The 20138-nt window shown below is 43.6% G+C and overlaps 1 long non-coding RNA gene across 2 annotated transcripts in view; it reads right to left on the bottom strand.

The window, feature by feature from the left end:
• Positions 1-746: 746 nt before the first annotated feature.
• LOC130361610 (uncharacterized) overlaps positions 747-20138 on the bottom strand; it is a 159120-nt gene continuing 139728 nt past the window's right edge. For both annotated transcript variants that reach the window (XR_008891079.1, XR_008891080.1), the window contains one exon: positions 747-1323. This is a non-coding gene — a long non-coding RNA (uncharacterized LOC130361610). The remainder of the gene's footprint in view (positions 1324-20138) is intronic.

Here is a 20138-nt window from a genome sequence, read left to right as displayed (position 1 = left end):
GAGATGGCTTATAGATATAGATTTACAGTTATTTCCTTGATATGTATAAGAAATAACATATATAACTGTTTCCCAATCACTTTGCAATGTGTATGGCTAGTCCTAGGAGCTTTGAGTAGCTCTGTAACTACCATGTAAGCGCCAACAGTAGAACATTCATTGGCACTAGGGAATCAGTAAAATTAGGAATACAGGTTTTGATGTAAACAGAGAGAAATGTTGTTTTTTATGTATCTCAAAATCAATACAATATAAGTCAGTCATAGTGATGAAATAACTTGTTCGGCTACTCTGGCAGTGACTGATCTCCAGAGTATTGGGAAGTTAACATCTACCATGCTTGATCCCTGATTCTTGATCTCTGATTATATATATATATATATATATATATATATATATGTGTGTGTGTGTGTGTTTTGCCAAATTCAAAAGATCATATGGCCAGCTTTAGACAAAGTCTATCTGTTAATGCAGCTCTAGAATTTTCTTTTAAAATTGGTGAAAATCTGAAAATGTCCACAATTACTGTAAACTGTTACAAAATCAATTGTTTCTTTTCATAAATGACCCCTTCTACCACAGATGACACATCTTAAAACCACTCACATTCATGCATTTTTGAGCATTAATGCTTAGAGACAAGTTTCTTTCTTTCTTTCTTTCTTTTTTCTTCTTTTTTTTCTTCAAAATGTTTTACTGTGCAATTTTTAACAATACAATAGAGAAAACACAGGGTTTTGGATCATATGTTAGTGCACATGATAATAGAAAAGAGCAAAACAGTCAAAAGTGTCACATCTGCTTTTTAAGTAGAACAACATATGCCAAAAAATAAATAAATAACAATAAGTAATCAAATATAAGGAAAATCAAATATTAACAGCAAAAACTGCCCATATTCATAGTGTGGATAATCCCTGAGGGAACTGCTAATAAGGTCCATGGGCCAAAAAGTCTCAGGCATTGTTCAGCGCTGGAAGCCAAGCTGCTTCAGAGAAGTTTGTGATAGCTAGTAAAATCCTGAAACTGGTGGCGGGAGGAAGGAAATGTCGAACATTTAGTGTTGTCATCAGAGGTTAGAAGGTGTAAGGTAAGAGAGAGAGAGGGGCGTGGTCACTAACCGCAATGGGGTAAATTTTTGACATCTCGATCACATCAAATATATTAGCAGGGAGGATGACGTTATGGATCCTGGATAATGTTCCTCAATCGGCCAAGTAAAAGTTATACTATACAGGGTAGCAGAGTTTGCAAAGGGACAGATAAGTTACAAAGTACACGAGTTGACAAGTTGTAGAATTAACCTTCGGGTTTCTTGATTACCTGTTGGAGCAAAATAGAAGGGTTTAGTGATTTGCGGCATATAAATTTAGCACGGCATATCTAGGATCATGGATGGTAACCAACAGATAAATTTAGCACCCTTAGGATCACATCCAATTCAAAGCTCAAGGATTGAATAGGTAAAGCCTTTATGAAACAACATGGCCACCCCCTGGTCTTAAAAGTGTAATCTGCTGAGTAGCATGTGTCTATTCAATAATATACTATGTCTGGGGAGAAGTGTTTCAGATGAGTTAGTACCTTCCTTTTTTTAGGTATACTTAAAGGGGTACTCTGGTAGAATAATGTGTTTGTTTTTTTTTTTATTATCAACTGGTGCCAGAAAGTTAAACAGATTTTTAAATTACTTCTATAAAAAAATTATTCATCCTTCCAGTACTTATTAGCAGCTGTATACTACAGAGGAAGTTCTTTTCTTTTAGGATTTATTTTCTTTTTTTTTTCAAATTCAATTTTTATTGATTTTCAAAAAATAACAAATAAGCATACAAGTAAGCATACGACACAAATGAAAAAATGTGTATAAGTGTCCCGAAACAAATCCACAGCATGGGTAAAGTGGTACATGGTGATGCTGCAGCAACACAGTGCGTACGACATCTCCGTTACGTCTAGAACTCCCCCCGTGCCCCACACCCACAGAAACTGAAATAAGTGGTCGTCATCGCGCACCAAGGCGGGGCCCGAGGCACGGGCGGAGCTGAAATTAACAGGCTGCAGATCCCGCATGGCTAAACTCAAGTAATGATCCACAACCCATATACATAGTCCCAATGTAGCATAAACCAGGAAGAGAAATAAGGGGTAATGAAGATAGGAAAGGAGAAGGAGAGGAGAAAGAGGGGCGAGAGAGAGAGGTGGGAAAGATGGTGAGTGGGAGTAGGATCTGGGATAAGAGAAAAGGCACTTACCTCCAGGACCAGGACGACTACAACCCCTGCGACAACCATAAATCAATGGCAGTCAGCAATAAGAATCAGGACTAGGGAAAAAGGTAACACACCATAGGTGTAATGGGCAGGAGACCCAATCCGTATACATGTAACGGGTAGATGGTCAATTGGTGAGGTGAAGGGCAGGGAAGTCCCGTGATGACATAAACACCGACCAGGGGTGCCAGACAGCAGTGTAGCGTGACAGTTGATTACGTGAGTCAGCAGGGAGTTCCTCCATTCTATGAATGTGAGATACCTCCTGTAGCCATGATGTGACTGAAGGGGCTGCGGTGGACTTCCACTGTCTCGGTATGACTGTACGCACAGCTAACAGGAGGTATGTGATAAGTCTGGATGAGCAACGTGAGGTGTTGGGTGGGAGGATGGATAGCAGCATGGTTTTGGGGGTGAGGGACAGACGTACAGAAGTGATACGAAAGATAATATCAGATACACCACTCCAGAAACTAGAGAGTGACGGGCAGGTCAGCCAAACGTGAATCATGTCTCCCCTTCCCGAGGCACAACGCCAACAGACATCTGAAACTCCCTGATAAAAGGACGCTAACAGAGTGGGGACCCTGTACCAACGAGTCTGGACTTTGTAGTTGGTCTCCTGTGCTTGCAAGAGATTGATGTTCTATGACAGTTCACAATGGCTGCCCGCCAGTCCTCCTCAGGGATTGTCCTAGGTCCCTTTCCCACCCTGCTTTATAAGGAAGAGGCAGAGTGGACATAGTGTCCAAAAGGATAGAGTATAGGAGACTAACTGTGCGGCTTGTCGGATTGGACGCCGCACATAGCTGTTCAAATTTGGTGAGGGGGCGATGTAGTTGGAGTGCATCTTTCGATCGTAGATAGTAGTGCCTAAGTTGTGCATATTGGAGAATTAAAGTGATTGAGGGGCTCGCGTCTGGGAGTAGGACCGTTAGGGGTTTAATGGTGGATCGGTCAAGTATATTAAGGAACGTGACTCCCTGAGTGCAGTGATAGGTTAGGTACTGATTCGCATGCTGGGCAGGAGTGAAGTCGGGGTTGCCAAATATGGGTGTCAAGGGGCCTCCATACGGGAATAGGTTCAGCTTGGGTAGGTACAGTCAACGTGCCCTGTGTATGGAGTAGAGTATGGGGGGGAAAGAGGAGACTTGCATTTGAGGGCTCACAAAGCGCGGTCTCCAAAGAAATGCCTTTAAGTCACATCCCACCATCGTGCCCTCCATTGCCACCCATAGTTTATCCTGGCGATGGTGACAACAATCCAATACCCTAGTCAATACAGCTGAGAGATAATAAGACAGATAGTCCGGCATTGCGAGGCCTCCATCCCCCTTCCTACGGATCAGGACCCTTATGGCCAATCTGGGGTGTCTGTTAGCCCATACAAAAGACGCTTGCAATGAGGAGATATCCTTGAAGAAGGCTCAAGGAAGATGAATAGGTATGCATGAGAATAGATAGAGAAGTTTGGGGAGTACGTTCATTTTCATAACGTTCACTCTACCCAACCAGGAAAAATCTTTCTTATTCCATCTTGTCAGGGCCAGCCTCAAGGAACTCAATAACGGCGGGAAATTGAGTTTATAAGTGTTGGTCAGGTCTTTAGGGATTTGAATGCCCAAATAGGAGAGGGACGTGGATTGCCATTTAAAGGGATACACAGATTGTAAGTGGTGGAGCAGTGAAAGGGGGAGTGTTAAGTTCAGGGCTTCACATTTCGAGGTATTAAGTTTATAGTTACTGTATAAGGAGAACCTCTTTATGGTGGTCAGCAGTGAGATAAGTGAGGTAAGGGGGGATGAAAGGTAAAGTAGTAAATCACCCCCATATGCTGAACACTTATAGTGGTGAGAGGCTAGTGAGAGTCCAGTGATATTGGGATTTTGTCTAATGTCCACCAGTAGGTGTTCCATGCACAGTATGTACAATAGGGGATAGAGGGGGCATCCCTGTCGTGTGCCATTTTGTATATTAAAGGGTTGGGACTGGCGGCCATTAACTCTAATATGAGCCTGGGGATTGGTATAAAGGGCCATTATACGAGAAAGCATCTTGGAGCCAAGACCAATTTGTGTTAGCGTTGCAGACATGAAGTTTCAATTCACCCGATCAAAGGCCTTCTCGGCGTCGAGGGAGAGAAGGAAAGCATTAATTTTGTTCTGTTTGGCAAGATGTACTGCCGAGAAGGTGTGGAGGGCATTGTCCCTTGCCTCTCGACCCTTGACAAAGCCCACTTGGTCTGGGTGTATCAGAGACACCATGTGTGCGGTTAATCTGTTGGCTATCAATTTAGCAAATAGTTTGGTGTCAGTATTGATAAGTGAGATAGGCCTGTAGCTTTGACATAGCAGGGGGTCCTTACCCTCTTTGGGCAGTACTGTGATAAATGCGCGTAAAAAGGAGGGGGGGTGAGTTCGCAGATATGTTATTGAAAGCCTCCAACATGATTGTCATAAGGTTGGGATGTAGCAGTTTGTAGAATTTAGCCGTATATCCATCTGGGCCAGGACTCTTCCCAGACGGTAATGAATTGATGGCAGATTCCAATTCCATAGGTGTGAAAGGTGTCTCCAATTCCCCCACAACCGATGGGTCAAGGGTCGGGAACGCCGTGTCAGAGACGTATTGTGACAGGGAAGGAGTTGTAACTTCCGGGTGAGATGATTGGGGTGTAGGTGATAGATTATAGAGGGCAGTATAGTATTGGCGGAACGCTTCAAGGATATCCGGTGTTAGGGAGCAAGGGGAGCCATTGGCATTTTTAATGGTGGGGATAAATAGAGATTATTTTTTTTTCTCTTTGAGAGCGTTAGCTAGTATCCTACCAGACTTATTACCCCACTCGTAATATAAGCGACCCGTAAGCTGTCGGTAGTATTTGTGTTTAGATGTGAGAGACTCAAGCAGCTCGCTCCTCACTCGGATAAGCTCACGCATTACAGTGTCTAGTTGGGATCGCTTATGTTGTGTTTCCAGAGAGTGTAGCGTTTGGTGAAGGTTGCACAGTTTCGCTGCTGCTTCCCTCTTCAGTCGCGCCCCATGTTTGATCAGAACACCCCTGAGGACGCACTTCAAAGTTTCCCATTTAGTCATGGGGGAAGTGTCGTCCGAGGTATGGCCAGAGAGAAAATTAGATGTGGAGACCTTCAAATCTTCTAAACACACAGTGTCCCGTAGCAGCGATTCATTCAGCCTCCACGAGAACTGGGGTTTAACCAGAGAGGGGAGCGTCAGCGAGCAGTGCACCGGGGCATGGTCTGAAAGAAGTCTCAGACCTATGGGGGTTTTAGTGACATTGGGGAGGAGAAAGTGTGGACAGAAGATGTAGTCAATGCGACTATATGAGTTCCTGGGGGCGGAATAGAAAGTGTAGTCCCTGTCTTGTGGGTGGAACGTCCGCCATACATCACTCAACTGCATGAAGTGCAATTTCTTTCTAAGGGCTCTCAAGTTGCAATGAGACACAACGGACGCTCCGGTAGAGGTGTCCACTTGTGGGAGTATGGGAAGATTAAAGTCTCCACAAAGGAGAATCGGGCCTATGGCAAAGGTCATCAGGGTTGTGAGTGCTTTCACGAGAAATTTAACCTGGTCTCTATTAGGGGCATAGATCGAAGCTATGGTGAGTGGCTGATTGGCAATTTATCAGTTGACGAATAGATATCGGGCACACGGGTCAGGGAGGCATGAAATAAGCTTGACCGGCAGTGATTTGTGGAAAGTAATGGAGACCCCCTCAGATCTAGAATCAGGGTTGGTGCTATGATGCCAGTTAGTGTAGTACTTTGTAGACAGGGTTGGTAGATGGTTTGTCTTAAAGTGAGCCTCTTGCAATGCCAGAATATCCAACCTTTGCTTATGGAAGGTATATAATAGTTGGGCACATTTTTCAGGCGTGTTGAATCCCTGCACATTCAGGGAGGTCATGGTAATGCTAGCTGCCATGGGGAGGAGGTGGTGCAGAGGTCCACTTACCGGTCTTGTCGCGAGGGGTTGGGTCGCCCAATCCTCGAGGCGAAACGGAGATGAAGGTCAAGATCCTAGAAAAGGGAGAAAGGCAAGGGGAGACAAGAAGAGAGGTGGTGAGTATGAAGAAAAAAGAAATAGGCAATCTCAAGAGAGAGGATGCACGGGGTCTAGAATAGCCGTAAGGGCTAAGACTAGGATAGGTACCAGCCCTATCAGCATACTAGTGAGGGCAATCGTGGAAGGTACACCAGGATGGAGCCACCACATACGTGAAATGGAGAACATAGCAAACGTTAACTACAACAGAGCGAGGCCTAATATAGCACAGCATACTGATAGAGCTCTAACAGGGAGATACATCATATCAGACGAAAGGCACAGTGAGCTCTCTCTCTAAATATACAGGGCATCATAATGCAACTGAATTATAAGTGAGAAATCACTACATAGGAGGAAAGGAGGAGGAGGATATAGTGAGTTCTATACCCAGAGTGCCAGAGTCCAGGTAGTATAAGCGGAATGCATAATTTTCCTGAAATATAACAAAGTGCGAACAGTCATTAACCTAGGGGATAAATGAATAGCTAGAGGTAAGCACAACCGTAAATGGGAGCATGTCCGAAAGTGAACAAGTACATTGGGGTTCAAACCAGTACTGGTAAGGAGGTGAGTCAGGGTGTCGGTTCTTGCTGTAAGAAGCGCTGTGCTTTCTTCAAATATTCGGATCTGTCTCTCTGTTGTGGTTGGCGGTCCGGCGGATGTGCTCTGGGCCACTGAGCTGGTTGAAACATGGCCTCCCACTCAGGTAAAGCAACACAGGGTAGTTTGAAGGTGGCCAGGAAGGCAGGCAAGTCCTCAGGCTTGCACAAGGTGGCGGAGGTGCGGTCATGTCGTGCCGTCATCGAGAAGGGAAAGCCCCGCTAACAGGTAATTTAGGCGTTGATCAACATCTAAAGTAGTGGTTTTAGAGTCGCTTTCAGTTTGAGAGTGCATAGAGACAAGTCCGGGTACAAGGAGATCTTTGATCTATTGTAGAATAGTTGTTTCAAGCCTCTTGCTTTATACATTATTTTCTCCTTGATAGAATAGTGATGCACCCTGCAGATGACATCTCTTGGTCTCAATGGGTCAGGGCTCTTTGCCTTTAGTGCCCGATGGGCCCTGTCCAGCTCCAACGGCGTATCCAGTGGTCTTTGTAGAATTTCGTTGAAGATTTTTCTTCTACGGTCTATGGTGGTGTCATCAGAGGAGGAGTTACCAGAAATAGCAGGGCCTGGGTGTGACATTTTGACCGGTGTTTTAAACCCCAGTAATCAGGTGTCTCGCTGTCTGAAGCTGACCCCTGTGAGTCCTCCATAGCATCAGAGTCCATAGCCTCAGCCCAATTGGTAACATCCCTTGCTGGGGGGCCGGGGGCCTTCGGCAGGAGAGCAGAAGCGGGAACATGGTCAGGGGTGTGCAGGGGGGAATCAACAGCTGGAGCAACCCCAGGGCTGTGTTCAGTGGGGTCTCTCTCTCTTCTCAGTATGAGCTGCTACTGCTGCCGCAGAGGATGGAGCTGCTGGGGAGTACATTGCAGTCTGGCGTGGTGATATGGGGGGGGGGGCAGCCATAGGAGGATCAGGAGGCAGAGGACTGTGAGTGAGTGTAGCCAGTGATTCTTTATCTCCGGTGGTGGGAGGCAGCTTGTCCCTCTGGGTGGCTGATGAGGGGAGAGTCACTGACAGTGCTGTTGGAGAGGCATGGGCAGGAGGGGAGATCCTACCTTGTGTCTGAGGACCCGGGGAGCCTCCACTCACATGGTGCTGTTCAGCGTGCTGCGAGGAGGCCTCCTCCAGTGCGGCAGAGCGGCCGCCTCGTGCTCCCTCCTCCCGGTGCCGAGAGGATCCAGGCCGCGGTGAGTGGTGACAGTCCATACGTTGCGGAGCGCCGGCTTCACTGAGGGCAGGGCGGGGATGCTGTGCCCCTGCGCGGTCTGGGAGTTTGAGTTGCTGTGCAGCCATTACTGCGTGCGGCTCCGGAGTCACCGGTAGGACCGGAAGTGAAGTGTCAGGAGAGCTGGCAGGCCGCGTCGCTGGATCCTGCTTCTGTGAGGCAGCAAAGTAAGCGGCAATGGTGCCTGGGTGGTCCCTGGGTATCTGGGCAGCTTTAGCTTTACTTTCCTCCTGGTCCTGCCTCTCATGGCAGGGTAAGATGCCCGTAGTGCTGTCGGCCCGGCGGGAGCTCTCACAGCGTGCATTTCATCGCCAGTGCGGCAAGCCACACCCTCCTCGGCATAGTTCCTGACATGGACAGAGGTGTCAGCAGAGAGCACTATGGTCATGACAGAAAAGAAATCCAAAAAGAAAAGAGTTTTACTCTGTAGTATACAGCCATTAATAAGTACTGGAAGGATTAACCCCTTAAGAACCCAGCCATTTTACACCTTAGGATCCGGCCATTTTTTGAACATCTGACCACTGTCACTTTAACCCCTTAAGGACCAAGAACGTACGTCCTTGGTCCTGCTCTTCTGATATAACGCGGGGTTACACAGTAACCCCGCGTCATATCACGGCGGGCCCGGCGTCATAGTGAAGCCGGGACCCGCCTCTAATAGCGCGCAGCGCCGATCGCGGCGCCGCGCGCTATTAACCCTTTAGCCGCGCGCTCAGAGCTGAGCCGCGCGGCTGAAAGTGAAAGTTCCCGACTAGCTCAGTCGGGCTGTTCGGGATAGCCGCGGCTAATCGCGGCATCCTGAACAGCTGACAGGACAGCGGGAGGGCCCCTTCCTGCCTCCTCGCTGTCCGATCGCCGAATGACTGCTCAGTGCCTGAGATTCAGGCATGAGCAGTCATGCGGCAGAATCGTTGATCACTGGTTTCTTATGAGAAACCAGTGAACAGCATAGAAGATCAGTGTGTGCAGTGTTATAGGTCCCTATGGGACCTATAACACTGCAAAAAAAAAAGTGAAAAAAAAGTGAATAAAGATCATTTAACTCCTCCCCTATTAAAAGTTTGAATCACCCCCCTTTTCCAATAAAAAAACACAGTGTAAATAAAAATAAAAATAAACATATATGGTATTACCGCGTGCGGAAATGTCCAAATTATAAAAATATATCATTAATTAAACCGCTCGGTCAATGGCGTGCGCGCAAAAAAATTCCAAAGTCCAAAATAGTGCATTTTTTGTCACTTTTTATATCCTTTAAAAATTAATAAAAAGTGATTAATAAGTACTATCAATGCAAAAATGGTACCGTTAAAAACTTCAGATCACGGCGCAAAAAATGAGCCCCATACCGCCCCATACACAGAAAAATAAAAAAGTTATAGGGGTCAGAAGATGACAATTTTAAACGTCTTAATTTTCCTGCATGTAGTTATGATTTTTTCCAGAAGTCCGACAAAATCAAACCTATATAAGTAGGGTATCATTTTAATCGTATGGACCTACAGAATACACATCAGGTGTCATTTTTACCAAAAAATGTACTACGTAGAAACGGAAGCCCCCAAAAGTTACAAAACGGCGTTTTTTTTTCAATTTTGTCGCACAATGATTTTTTTTCCCGCTTCACCATAGATTTTTGGGCGAAATGACTGACGTCATTACAAAGTAGAATTGGTAGCGCAAAAAATAAGCCATCATATGGATTTTTAGGTGCAAATTTGAAAGAGTTATGATTTTTTAAAGGCAAGGAGCAAAAAACGAAAATGCAAAAACGGAAAAAAACCCGGTCCTTAAGGGGTTAAACATTAATAACTCTGGGATGCTTTTAGTTATCATTCTGATTCTGAGATTATTTTTTCGCGACATATTCTACTTTATTTTGGTGGTAAATTTTCGGCGTTACTTGCATCCTTTTTTGGTGAAAAATCCCAAAAATTTTGAAAATTTTGCATTTTTCTAACTTTGGAGCTCTCTGCTTGTAAGGAAAATGGATATTCCCAATAAATGTTATTTTTATTCACAAATACAATATGTCCACTTTATGTTGGCATCATAAAATGGACATATTTTTGCTTTTTGAAAAAATTTGAGGGCTTCAAAGTAAAGCAGCAATTTTCAAAAATGTCATGAAAGTTGCTAAATCTGAAGGGACAGATGTTACAGAACTACAACTCCCAGCATGCCTTGGGCAGTCTAGGCATGCTGAGAGTTGTAGTTTGGCAACATCTGGAGGGCTACCGTTTGGGCACCACTGTAACAGAGTTTTGCTCTGTAGTATATATCCATTAATAAGTACTGGAAGGATTAACCCCTTAAGGACCCAGCCATTTTACACCTTAGGACCCGGCCATTTTTTGAACATCTGACCACTGTCACTTCAAACATTAATAACTTAAATATTAACATTTAAACATTAATAACAGCCTTCAGCTGTCTGGGCATGCTGGGAGTTGCAGTTTGGCCTTCCTAGTGGTTGCCACAGTAAAGATCACTTTACTTTCACTTTCAATTCCCCCCTCCCCCACAGTAGTTTATCTACCTGACCCAGGATCCAGCAGTCTCCAGCAACGATCGGGGTCTCCAGGCATCTTCTCCTGCAGGTACCGACCTCCATCTTCTTCCCACGATCCCCTCAACATCCAGGGGTGGCCAGAAAGGGGGTTGCCATGACAACCCACTGTCCTGCTCTGCCATTGGTCAGAATCAATTCTGACCAAGGGCAGGGGATAGGAGGAAATCGAAGCATTGCGACTTCACTCCTACCCTTCAGGATGATCAGGGCTGTCACTGACAGGTCAGATCATCACAATTTTCCGGGTGATCGGGTCACCAGAGACCCAATCAGCCCGGAATAGGAGAAAATTGCATGTCTGAATTTACATGCGATTTTCTGTGATCGCCGACATGGGGGGGGGGGGTCCTGGGAACCCCCTCGGCATTTGCATGGCATGCCTGCTGAAGGATTTCAGCAGGAATGCCGTTCAGATCTCTGCCCGGCGTGCGGCAGAGACCGGAGAAACACCAGGACGTTCCAGAACGTCCTTGGTCCTCAAAGCCCAGGGTGCGGGGACGTTCCAGAATGTCCTTGGTCCTTAAGCGGTTAAGATTCTTCAATATAAGTAATTTACAAATCTGTTTAACTTTCTGGCATCAGTTGATTTAAATATTTTTTTCCCCACCGGAGTACCCTTTTAAGCTATCTACATTCCATGACAATACTTTAAGCAAGGTAGAAGCAGTGTAAGTGCCAGAAGGTGTGGTTACATGAGTACTCATCTGTGAGGATTGAGGAGAGGATTACACTGTAAAAAGCAATTCTATGAGCTGAATATCTCCTGTTCCAGTAAGCAGGAAAGAGCCACAAGCAACCAAGTGAGCTTCATAGATATATTGCCGCACACCTCTAGGAACCTTCTGGTAAGTGAGAAAAACAAGCAATAGAGACGGAGCCCCTGAAGCCTAAAAAATTTATAAAAGTATTCAAGTCCCCTGAGTACAGCAGGGTAAAATAAAAGGAACCACATAGGCTAAACTTGGTGGTAGTCCCTGGCAAAAAAGCTTTAGTAATTAATGGCACATGTGTAAGGTACAGAAAAATAAAAGAAACAGGCAGTGCCAAGAAAGGCAAACGTGGTAGAGATAAAAATATTTCTGTGGTAGACTCCAAGACGAATGCGAGACAGAGTCACAAATTCTGCCTTCTACATGATGAAAATAGAGTCTCAAATATCTACCAGTTGGAAATGCCAGGTGCTGCCATTATTCTGCACTTTAAAGGGGTACTCCACTGGCTAGCGTTTGGAAGTAAATTATCTGAACGCTGTTTTCGCGCTGTGGGGGTCGGCCATGCTCTTTGTGACATCACAGCCATGCCCCCTCAATGCAAGTCTATGGGAGGGAGCGTGACGTCCACCACATCCCCTCCCATTGACTTGCATTGAGGGGGCGTGGCCCTGATGTCACGAGGGGCGTCGCCGACCCCCGCAGTGCAAAAACAGCGTTCAGAGCATTTACTTCCGAATGCTGGCCAGTGGAGAACCCCTTGACGTTTCGTTGGATATTGGTAATGAAAACAAATGGAGAAGTCATGAAGGTATTTGCAGACAAGTATGAAGGCCTTCCATTTCTGCGTAGACAAGTATTTTATTGACACATCCACAGATTATAAATACTATCATTATTGCTCTTGGCTGTGGTGAAACATCTGCGCTAACTTGTAAATACAGCAAATCCTCTGTGCTCTTAACCACTTAACAGCAGTAATCTGTTTTTCAAGTTTGCATACTTTAGAGCAGCAGGATAATTGACTGTATATTCCGGACTCGTGCTCATAGATTTTACTGTATGAGCTGGTCACCTTCCTAGTCAACCTGGAAGAGGGTAACACACTGGAACATATACCAAAATATATTATATTTTACTATTAGATCAAAAGTGTATTTTGGTTTATGCTAATAAAGGTTCTTGTTTTCTTCTTCTAGTCATTTAATGAAAAGCTTCATTGGTTTCTTCCAGGCGGATAAAAAATTGCGATGGACAGATAAGCATGCCTGTTCCATGGGGGTCACTTTTTGTGGAATAACAATGTATCAGTTGTCATTAGGCTTTTTAGTACTACAAAGGTTTCAGAGTCATATAGGGAAATGCCTTGAGACGTGTTCTCCTGTCTGGCATCTGCATCAGTCCAGTGTCCCAACCGACACACCGGATGCCTTGAAAGATCCTATAAACAAAATGGGATCCATTTGCTATCAGGTAACCTTTGGTGTCTTACAACCCTCCCAGAGGGAAACTGGAAAACCTGACAAGTTGGCCATATTTTGAATTATAGTTCAGTTATCAGAGATCTGTATTGTAAGTAGCAAGCACCTGTGTTCATTAAACTAAATGACTGCAAACAGAGATCTTGAAAATTGAGTTATTCTATTTCATAAAGTATATTAAGAAATTGTATTAGTTGTTTTTATACTATAAAACAACTTTTATATGCTAAATTCATTATACTCCTTTAACAGTGCATTTCTGTAGGTATTTATGCAACACAAAATATATTCCACTTTAGTCTGCAATAATGATGTATTGGAAAATCGTATATTCATATAATGGTTTGGTTTAAAAGAATTTTAAATATCATAAAAACTGTCATAGCTGAATGCTACACCTGCTGACATTGGCTATTTAAATTAATGGTGTGTAGTTGCAGGCATGAGATATGCAAAATATGCCCTTGATTTTAATACCAGGCATTGGCTTTGATCTATGTTTAGATCACATGCTGCATTTTGGACACTGTTTCCATTTCCTTTCATTTTAATGATAAAGTTTACAGTAGCAGGGTCTGGGGTTTTTCTTTTTTGCAGTGATTATTAAAAATAGTGGTAGAAAGAATAGCCCAATCTTTTAAAAACTGCTACATTTTGTGTAAGGCGTTTCACAACCGCAGTTTTTTTTTTTTTTTTTTTTTTTGCTGCTGTGATTTTGTCATAATAATGTTATAACTAGAGATGAGCGAACTTACAGTAAATTCGATTCGTCACAAACTTCTCGGCTCGGCAGTTGATGACTTATCCTGCGTAAATTAGTTCAGCCTTCAGGTGCTCCGGTGGGCTGGAAAAGGTGGATACATTCCTAGGAAATAGTCTCCTAGGACTGTATCCAGCTTTTCCAGCCCACCGGAGCACCTGAAAGCTGAACTAATTTATGCAGGAAAAGTCATCAACTGCCGAGCCGAGAAGTTCGTGACGAATCGAATTTACTGTAAGTTTGCTCATCTCTAGTTATAACACCATAAATTCTACTTGTGAACATACATTATTATGTGTTAAGGATTATAAAAAATGTTACATTGAACTTTGTCCTGTGTGTTCACAGAAATGTTTATCAATGTTTATCATTACTATTGCAGTTTATCATTACTATTGCAATTTTGTGGACATTCACTCAACAAATAATATCCAAACAAGTATAAAGCTAACCTCCATTAGCTTTCTCTTCACTTTTCAGATTCTCCAAAAATGTCCAGTCTAGTTTCAAGAAAAAAAAGATATTTTTTTGGTGTCCACAGGGATAATAGATCTTGTAGTGCAGGCTACCTTGGAGTAGCAATGTCTAAGGGATGCAGAAGGAGATATCTCCTAGGAGGGTAGTGTAGCTGACCTGAGGGTTCTGTCTAAGCCCAGCAGTAAATTTGTGCTCAGGGCTCAAAGCGTAACATGCAGTAGCTATACAATTAATAAACCTTACCGAGTGGTTTGAGGTGTGCCATAACCGCACGTGAGGCCGCCCCTGTTGAGGTCATACCTTATGAAAAAGCTTTAAGAAAAGGGAGGGTTGGGTGGGTCTGTGAATGCCACCCACGCACCGGACATCAGGTACAAGGGGTGTTTATAAAGGCCCACGGCCATCCCAAAAATACAGCCCTGCGGGCTTAACACTTGTGCTCGGAGCTTGAAGTGTAACATGCAATAGTCAATCACTCAGAATGCGTAAATGTGAAAGTCGATCAGGCACTGCATATACAACACTATCCCAATTATGGCTCTAGTTACAATGGTGTTAACTGTGTGTAGCTGTATTCGTGGGTGCAGACTTCAAGTAAATGAAGAAATACCAATAGTGACTGTTAGAAGAAATGAATGAAGTCGCACTCACCCAAATATTTCTTCAGCATCTCAGAGACTTTTATTCCTTAAACATAGCAGTGAAACAGATGAAACAAAGTTCCATAGCGGGGAGCAAGAGCCGGCAAGCTCTCAGACGCGGGGCAAACCAATGAGAGGCAACTTGTTTCACGTCACCTGTGGATGCTTCTTCCGGCCAAGGTGCACACATATCTCAGGTGGTAAGTATCTTTTTATATTAGATATAAGGTAGCCATGGAAACATAACATCAAAAAAAGAAAAAAGTGAGTGAACTACCACCATATGAAAAGACATATACATACAAGTCGTTCCTTTCATTCAACCCCAGAGGACCTGCAGCATTTAGCTTAAAGGGGTACTCCGGTGCATACACATCTTATTCCCTATCCAAAGGATAGGAGATAAGATGCCTGATCGCGGGAGTCCCGCAGCTGGGGATGCCCGCGATAATGCTGCATGCTGCACCCCATTTGTAATCAGTCCCCTGAGCGTGCTCGCTCCGGGTCTGATTAAGGTCAACCGCAGGGCCAGCGGCGTGTGACGTCACGCCCTCGCCCCTGTGTGACATCATGCTCTGCCCCTCAATACAAGCCTATGGGAGGGGGCGTGATAGCTATCACGCCCCCTCCCGTAGGCTTGTATTGAGGGGTGGAGTGTGACGTCACACGGGGGGCCCTGCGGTCGACCTTAATCAGACCCGGAGCGAACACGCTCTGGGGACTGATTACAAACAGGGTGCCACGTGCATGATAGCGGGCGTCCCCAGCTGCGGGACTCCCGCAATCAGGCATCTTATCCCCTATCCTTTGGATAGGGGATAAAATGTGTAAGCACCGGAGTACCCCTTTAATAATCCAGAGTGCTTCTTTGTGTAATAAGTAAGCTTCTTTACTTTCTCCAATGGGGACATTTGTTATTTTCTCCAGTCTGGCATATTCCAAGCCCACACTGCTATTGCCATGGCATTCAGACATATGGGCAATAAAGCGAGGGGCGCTCTTGCCCGTTCAGAGAGAGTACAAATGTTTTCTGATTCATACACATAATTTTCGTTTTGTCTTCCCAATATAGAAAAAGTTACAAGGACAAATTATACAGTAAATAATGTGAATCGACTTGCAGGTGATAAGCTGGTTCACAAAAAATATAGACTCCCCCGAGAATAAAATTCCTTTTAGCCAGATTAAACTGGCAGAAATTACAATTTATACATGGGAAGTTACCTTTTGGTCTATATTGTTTAACCAGTTTATTCCGGTTGCCTGAGTTTTTGTTTATTCTTTTTTAAAACATCTCCCACCGTCGTAGATGTCTTGTGACTCACAGGACGAATTAATAAACCTGAGTACTAAAGATCTGGAACACCGGGTACATTTCCTGAGGGAGAAAGAAATATGTCTATACTGGACTGTTTAATCTTTAAATGCATATGTGGAAAGTAATCGTGTCCCACGAGGGTTATGGGCTTACAAACCCCCATCTCAATTTTTGGAAGATAAAGAATTTGTCACAGCCTGGAAACAAACATACCTGGAACATTTCAATAAATTACAATTACTAATATTAAATAAGAATCAAGCGCAATATGAATAAACCGCAGAAGAGCTTTGTAGAGCAAAAAATGCACTAAAAATCCGTCTAACAAAAGAGAAATATAGGGGGAGATTTATCAAAACCTGTGCTAATGAAAAATTGCCCAGTTGCCCATAGCAACCAATCAGGTCGCCTCTTTCATTTTGCAGAGGCCTTGTTAAAAATGAAGGAAGCCAGCTGATTGGTTGCTATGGGCAACTGAGCAACTTTTCCTCTTGACAGGTTTCGATAAATCTCCCCCATAATGTCTCAATGAAAAACCTAGAGAAAAAAATGGCTACATTACAAGTAGAGATAAAAGAACAAAAAAAAGGATAAATACATCCATGACAAAATGAACTTTGATAATGGACGTTTTTATTCCTGGAAGAATCGTTTAAATGCCGGATGGAACAATAGTAAAAATAATAAAAGATTTTCTAAAGCTAGACAACCACATAATTACAAAAAACAGAAAAGAGTAACAGACTATTTAACAACAGAATCGGACTCGAGCCCATCAGAAGACTGTGAACCTGGGGGATCAAGGGATAATTCACACACAACTACTGCACCTGCCGTCCCTTTAGGAGGAGCAGAAGACGAGGAATAGGGAATAAAAATAAACGCTCTCACACGACTGAAAAAAAGGAATGGCATCAGTTGGAAGACCTAAAGCAACCTGATAATGTTATAAATGTTATTGAGATTCCACTTAGCAAAGATTGTATTTCAGTTCTATCTAAGGGCCAATGAGCCTGAACCGTGATAGACAAACATGACAACTTAATTAACAAAAATACGACAGCCAGGATATGATGACTTATCTGTGGATGTGACCAACCTGAGCCTGTGGGACAAAACAGTTCATACATCCTACTTACCTACCAACCTTTCAAACCTAAACAAGACTACCCTGAGAACATAAGAGAATATCAGTAATGCTATTTAGCTACAACGGATCATAAAACTGCTCAGATGGTGACAACATGTAACATAGATGTATATAGAAATGATGTGATGGTAACATAACAAGTCTCAAAAGCACATAGTAACATACCGCAATTTCACTCTACATTATGAATGTGAACTGTGCATGTGAACCGTAATATTATTGCTCTGAAAAATGTGGCAACAACAAAAGGTGGACAGTGCATCTCACCTGGAATACGTGACAGGTCATGAGGGGTATGCCACTGGCTGTGTGTAACGTTTGACCCATTGCTCTTACAGCATGTCAGCAACAATAGGTGATCAGTGCATCCCACCTGGAATACGTGACAGGTCATGAGGGGTATGCCACTGGCTGTGTGTAACGTTTGACCCATTGCTCTTACAGCATGTCAGCAACAATAGGTGATCAGTGCATCCCACCTGGAATACGTCACAGGTCATGAGGGCAATGCCACTGCAGGTGTGTGACGTGTGACCCATTGCTCTGAAAGTGTGTCAGCAACAATAGGTGACCAGTGCATCCCACCTGGAATACATGACAGGTCATGAGGGGTATGCCACTGGATGTGTGTGACGTGTGACCCATTGCTCTGAAGACGTGTCAGCAACAATAGGTAAATCAGTGCATCCCACCTGGATCACCTGACAGGTTATGAGGGGTATGCCACTGAGTGTGTGAGACATGTGACCCATTGCTCTGAAAATGTGTCAGCAACAATGGTGGGTAGTGAGGCCATTACCAAGTTGTTATTGGGCGTTTTTTTTTTTCGTGTGACTACCTATGATTAACATGTGACAAGAACAACAAGCCAATTGACATCCTGAATATGCGGACCTAAGAAAACGCCCAATGTTGCTAACACTATGCCTCACAACTAACCTGATTACATGATAAACAAACACTGCTATCACAAACCTTAATGTGACTGACCTGAAAACTTGTAACACATGCAGCAAAGCTATCCTGACAGCCTAACCTAACAAACCTGTGTCATTAATACCGCAGAATGCCCAAGAACCTGCGATTAACATTAAAGCAGTTGTAATCTCCTAAATACAAGGTAATAAAGCTAACATGTGGTAAGCCTGACTGTAAGCCACAATAATGGACCAATAGAAACAACCTATATCCTGGTAACTTCATGCATCATACATTGTATTAACTGTATTAAATGTTTCACAGCAATGAAGCTTAGTTCCAAACCCTAGCATTGTATTCCTATCTGCCAAACTGAACATATACAGAAGAATTATACTAAAGAAGTGTGACAAATGCTATAGTAACAGTGGACCTATATGTATGGTGTAGCACCAGAATGTGGCTTGCCTTGTGTTTTATTTTTTATTTTTTAACTGCCAAACCACTGGTGCAACCCACCTGAAGGCATATCAGGTACCGTGTGATACCACCACCTATGTGCTAAGATGATATTGCTCTGACTATGTGTAACATTTACTACAAAATCGTATCCCGACTGAAGAAATGTCAATTACAGTGAGGATACAACCACCTGTGTAGAGATGTTATTGCTATGAAGATGTGTCGGTAACAATGACTGCGAAGATCACATCTAACCTGAAGGTGTGTCAGGTACCATAGGGATACAATAACATGCGACAACTTATACACATAACTTAGACCTCACATACACACCACTCCAACCTATAGCATACTTGTCCATTTAAACTATAACTTCTAACCTAAAACATGCAGTCTAGCCATAAGTGATCACAATGATATAAGATGTAGCAGCCTAATGACACAAAATAATCATGACTAACAAAGCAACTTACCACATCTGCTGACTGCCCATCAGACGCCCTTGTAGACAAAAATTAATTGACCGAAAGGGCCTGACTGTAAAATACTCTGACACCTCTAGGCCCACAAGCATTCACACGACACACAAGAACAAATGTATTAGAGCAAGCAATGTGACCACCAAAACCTAGGCTTCACCCTGCGAGCGCAAGAATGCACATATATGGCTGCTAAGAGGGTGCCTACATGAGTACACTGCTTTGAGGACCTATGAATGACTGCTATGAGGGTGCAAACATGATATGAGGACTTAAATCTGGGGCACTATGAAGTGCATGGAATGACTAATAAGGACCCATGTATGAAATGCGACTGCTGAGAGATGTATGTGTGAAATTACTGCCATGAACGTCTACATGACTGCTATTCAATTGCATATACATGCATGGCTGCTATGACTGGCGTATACTGACTGCTATGAGGCCATGTATGAAATGACACTCTGAGGACATGCTATGATGACGGATACATTGATGACTGCTACAAGAGTGTATATATAGAATGACTGCTATGAACACACAAAAGTATTAGGGTTTTTTTTCATACCTCTGTATATCATATAATAAATAGTGTTGCTCACGAATATTCGCTATTCGAATATTCATCGCGAATATCGCATATTCGCGAATTTGCGAATATTACGAATTTCGCAATTAAAATTCGCTATTACTAATATTTGTCTTTTTTTCAAACTGTTTTAAAAACTGAGCACATTGTAGGGATCTCCTTCGACTGATAAATGCAATGCTTGTATCATTTCATTAAAGACCCAGGGATGAGACTGTGGGGCGAAAGGTTTATGCATGCGAATATTCACAATACGAATATTTGCAATGCGAATATTCATGGAAATTCTGCCCTATGTATGCCTGTGAGCCAATGAGAGTTCTGCAAGCACAGTTGTCAGAGCTTAGCAACGTCCCTAGCAACGTCCCTCGCATGATGTTATAGCGTGCATGTGCAGA

This window comes from Hyla sarda, chromosome 3, assembly GCF_029499605.1.
Source record: "Hyla sarda isolate aHylSar1 chromosome 3, aHylSar1.hap1, whole genome shotgun sequence".
Classification (NCBI taxonomy): domain Eukaryota; kingdom Metazoa; phylum Chordata; class Amphibia; order Anura; family Hylidae; genus Hyla; species Hyla sarda.
Note: the sequence above shows the minus strand (reverse complement) of the source record. Positions and strands in the feature narration are given on the sequence as shown.